The sequence below is a fragment of the Plecotus auritus genome (assembly GCF_963455305.1).
Source record: "Plecotus auritus genome assembly, chromosome: 10".
NCBI classification, from domain to species: domain Eukaryota; kingdom Metazoa; phylum Chordata; class Mammalia; order Chiroptera; family Vespertilionidae; genus Plecotus; species Plecotus auritus.
The window spans coordinates 11,778,697-11,783,813 of NC_137785.1; positions in this window are offsets into that span (position 1 = coordinate 11,778,697).

The window sequence follows — 5,117 nt, forward strand, 5'->3', positions numbered from 1 at the left end:
AGATGGAGCTGGCACGGCCATGGCATACTCAGCTCTAGGGCACCTTATGGGCCGCGCCAGCTCAGCCAGGTTCAGTGACCCTGAGAGGGGGCGGCTGAAAGGCTTAGAAAAGACAGACAAGAGAATGAAAGCTGGGTCTCAGTGGGACGCTGCTTCCTGAGAGACAGTGCCAACACCCACAAGCCGTGTCTTTATTTTATAGCAGGTGCCACGAGGCAAAGTAAGGGCGTGGTCAAGATGTTTACAGCATTCTTGTGGGTTTCGATCCTACTCAATTACATGCACCTGATCAAGCTTTGTTTACTTGCAGCCTATATCACTTAGGCAGGTGGGGCCACGGGTTCGGACCATAGGTTCAAGCTTACAACTATAGCTGTTGGCTATCATTGTGCTGGGAGGGCTCTGCCCTCCAAGCTGGGACTTGCACGTGGCCACGAGAGGACTGTGCCCTCTCATCAGTCCAAAGCTTGAACCTGTCCAAACACTGTAGCCACGCCCCACATTTAGAGAGAGAGGAAGGGAGAGGGATAGAGAGATAGAAACATCGATGAGACAGGAACATCATCGATTGGCTGCCTCCTGCACACCCCCCACTGGGGACTGAGCCTGCAGCCGGGGCATATGTCCTGACCAGGAATCAAAGCAGTGGTCTCTTGATTTCTGAGTCGACATTCAACTGCTGGGCCACACCAACTGGGTGGAAAAAAGAGAATTTTAAAAAATGGATGCTCCTGGGTATTTATCCTTCATGCAAAAATCTGTATACAATGTTTAGAGCAGCTTTATCTGTAATAGCTCAAATCTGAAACACCCCAAGTGTCCCTTATCAGCCAATGGATAAGCAAACTGGTGCACAGATACAATGAAATACCACTCAGCAACGAGAAGGAATAAACAATTGATACAAGCAACAACTTGAATGGATCTCAAGGGCATTAGGTAGAATGAAAAAAGCCAATTTCAAAGGGTTGCATGGTGTATGATTTCCACTTATATAACATTCTCCAAGTGACAAAGTTCGTGATGGAGAACAGACAAGCCACCGCTGGTAGGGTGTGGGGGAGGGTGCGATTATTTAGGGGTAGCACAAGGGAGTGTCTTTGTGGGAAGGAACAGTTCTGTATACTGATTGTGGTGATGGATACTCAAATCCTCACATTCAATAACATTTCTTAGAGCTCTGAGTGCTGAAGACATCTGATCCAGGTCTGAAACTGGTTACATAATAGGAATATCCATTCCCCGCCTTCAGGAAGTACTATAGTTACCTCAGATGTCACTGGGGGAAGCTGGGTGCCGGGTACAACTTCTTAAAACGATTTCAAATAAAAACTTACAATTTAAAATTGCTGGCAGGCCCTAGCCTATTTGGCTCAGTGGATAGAGCGTCGGCCTGCGGACCAAAGGGTCCCGGGTTCGATTCCGGTCAAGGGCACTTATCTGAGTTGCAGACTCCTCCCCAGCCCAGGCCCCCGGTCAGGGCACGTGCACAAAGCAACCAATCGACGTGTTTCTCTCCGTCTCTCCCTCTCTCTTCCACTCTCTCTAAATATCAATGGAAAAATATCCTCGGGCAAAGATTAACAAAACAACGACAAAAATTTAAAAAATTAAATTGCTGGCAGCGAGTTTGTGTACCCAGAGAAATCATTTTGCAATATCTGATGAAGTATAAAATGAGGGTATGGCCCTAGCCCAGGAGTCGGCAAACCGCAGCTCGCGAGGCATATGCAGCTTGTGAGCCGCGGTTTGCTGCTCTGTTGACTAATGAGTTTGCCGACCACTGGGCTAGGGGCTTAATCACAAGGAACAAGAACAGCCTGTAATTATTGGAATCGAGAGTCTAGGTCAGTGGTCGGCAAACTCATTAGTCAACAGAGCGGCAAACCACTGCCCTAGCCAGTTTGGCTCGGCGGGTAGAGTGTTGGTCGGCCTGCAGACCGAAGGGTCCCAGGTTCAATTCTAATCAAGGGCATGTACCTTGGTTGCAGGCTTCTCCCTGGCCAAGGTCCTAGTCAGGGCACATGCAGGAGGCAACCAATCGTTGTGTTTCTCTCTCTGTGTCTTTCCCTCTCTCTTCCACTCTCCCTAAAAATCAATGGGAAAATATCCTTGGGTGGGGATTAAAACGAGGGTATGGCATGGCCCAGCGATTTCTATCCTGGGTAGAAGCTCTGTTCCCCTGGGAAACTCTCAGAGCTGTACCCTCCGGTCCAGTTTAAGAACCCATTGTGGCCGAGACCGGTTTGGCTCAGTGGATAGAGCGTCGGCCTGCGGACTGGGGGGTTCCGGGTTCGATTCCGGTCGGGGGCATGTGCCTTGGTTGCGGGCACATCCCCAGTGGGGGATGTGCAGGAGGCAGCTGATCGATGTTTCTCTCTCATCGATGTTTCTGGCTCTCTATCCCTCTCTCTTCCTCTCTGTGAAATATCAATAAAATATATTAAAAAAAAAAAAAAAAAAAGAACCCATTGTGGCCCTCGAGTCAAAAAGTTTGCCCACCCCTGTCAGCTAGGAGGTGCCCCGTCTGAGCTTGGACACCTACTCGTGTGAGCACGGGTGCCAGCACATTCCAGGACTTGCTGGCAATCCCCTCTAGAGACCTGGGGGGTGGGTGGGGGGGCGTGGGCAGGAATCATGGTGAGAGGTGAGGGCCCTGCCCCAGTCAGTGCACAGCCAGGAATTCCAGAAAGAGCCAAATGGACACAAATATTTACCGGGTCCTGGGGACACCGCGGAAACCAGACATGCTTTCTGTGTCCTCCCTCACGCAGCTAGCGGTCAGTCCAGTGGAATTGGTGTGGGGAACAGCGACAGAGGGAACAGCATGAGAGAGGGCTCAGAGGTGGGAAAGCCCTAGGGTGTTCTGGGTGTGGAAAACAGTCCGGGTGGCTGAAGAAAAGAGGCAGGAGTGAGTGGGATGGAAGCCGGGCTGGGGAAGCAGGCGGGGGAGAAGCCACCACGAGCTCGGAGAGGGCCCTGGGGGTTCCAGCGGAGCAGCAGGAGCCCAGGGCGAACCGTGAGCTTTTGCTGTGGCGTCCACTGTGGATGTGACTCACATTCCCTCCGTTAACAGGTTTACTCCTGACCTGGCCCCGCGCTGGGCGATGCTGGGGACCCACCGACGAACCTCGGCCTACTCCCTGCCCCCTCTGGTGGGGGAACAGGCACCATATGTGGTAGGCCTTCTGACGTCCCCACCAAAGATACCCACATTTGCCCTAACCCCGTGGTCGGCAAACTGCAGCTCTCGAGCCACATGCGGCTCTTTGGCCCCTTGAGTGTGGCTCTTCCACAAAATACCACCGCCTGGGCGAGTCTATTTTGAAGAAGTGGCGTTAGAAGAAGTTTAAGTTTAAAAAATTTGGCTCTCAAAAGAAATTTCAATCGTTGTACTGTTGATATTTGGCTCTGTGGACTAATGAGTTTGCCGACCACTGCTCTAACTGGTTTGGCTTAGTGGATAGAGTGTCGGCTTGTGGACTGAAGGGTCCCGGGTTCAATTCTGGTCAAGGGTACATGCCCAGGTTGTAGGCTTGATCCCCCAGTGGGGGGTGTGCAGGAGGCAGCCGATCGATGATTCTCTCTCATCGTTGATGTTTCTATCTCTCTCTCGCTCTCCCTTCCTTTCTGAAATCAATAAAATGTATTGAAAAAAATTAAAAATAAAGAAACCACGGTGTTTTGGGAGGTGTTCTCTTAGAAAAAAAAAAAAATTTAATCCCCAACCCGAGGATATGAGATGTTTTTCTTTTTTTTTAAAATGTATTTCTTTATTGATTTCAGAGAGGAAGGGAGAGGGATAGACAGATAGAAACATCAATGATGAGAGAGAATCATTGATCGGCTGCCTCCTGCACGCCCCCCATTGGGGATCGAGCCCACAACCCTGGCATATGCCCTTGGCCAGAATCGAACCTGGGACCCCCCAGTCCGCAGGCCAACACTCTATCCACTGAGCCAAACCAGCCAGGGCTGAGATGTTTTTCATGGATTCTAGAGAGGGAGAGGGAGAGAAACATGGATGTGAGAGAAGCATGGGTTGGTTGCCTCCTTTCCACACCCCAACCAGGGATGGAACCCGCAACCCTTTTGTGCACATGGTGCTCTAACCAACTGAGCCACACCGGCCAGGGTGAGAGAGCAACCATGGTAAACCCTTTGCACACACAGACCAAAAGGGAATCATTTTCAGATTAACAGAAAGGGTCCATCAGGTATGAGTCTGGCCTTTAAGCTTGGAATGAAAGGTCAGGCAGGAGGCGGGATGGGTGGGGGCTGCTCCAGGGCAGGGCTCCCTTCTCGCCCACGTGTGCAGGGCGCTCGGGGTGACACCAGGGGCCTCCCTCTCCTCTGTTCCTCTTGGCGTCCTTTGGGGGAGACACTTGCCAATGAAGAGTTGCAAATGGTGGGGGCTGGACAGGTCTCCTTAGAGATGGGAGCCAGGAGCAGGTCCCTAAAAACTGACCTCAAATTTCTGGCGGGAGCCACATCACCATGTGCACGATCCAGTCCTTTAAAGAATGGTGGGACCCGCTACCCCTGTGGGCCTGTCTCCCCGATTGCATGAGTCCAGCTTCCAGTTTCCCAAGAGAAGCAGCTAATTGTCATTCAAGTTCAGCTAAGGAGGGCGGGGCGGGTGGTGTGGCACATGTGACTTCCCAGGATCTGGGACTACACGGTCACAGGCCTCCCGGGAATTTCTAGGGGCTCCTTTATCTACCCCATGTCCGGTGCTGTGTTGGCACACCAGCTCTCGAGGAATGGGCGGGGTGGGGGTGGGGGGACTAGCAGGGAGCCTCTGTCCCTCTCCTCCATCAGCTGTCGGGGAAGACAGGTGTGACATTCGGAGCAGCTGCAGCCACTTTGGGACAAGAGCGCAGCATCCACGCGACCTCGGCGGAGCCAGAGGGGAGACCCTGGTCCCTGAGGGTCTGGAGCCCCCCTACCTCGGGCCTTCTTGTTTTGGGTGACTGCACACTTCCTCATGGTTAAGTCTAGGTTTGGGTTTTCTGTCCTTGTGGCTGGAAGGATCCCACTGAAGAGTGTGTGTGTGTGTGCGTGCGGTGGGCAGCGGACTCAGCAGCAGAGAACAGAAAGAGGCCCGGAGGCAGCCT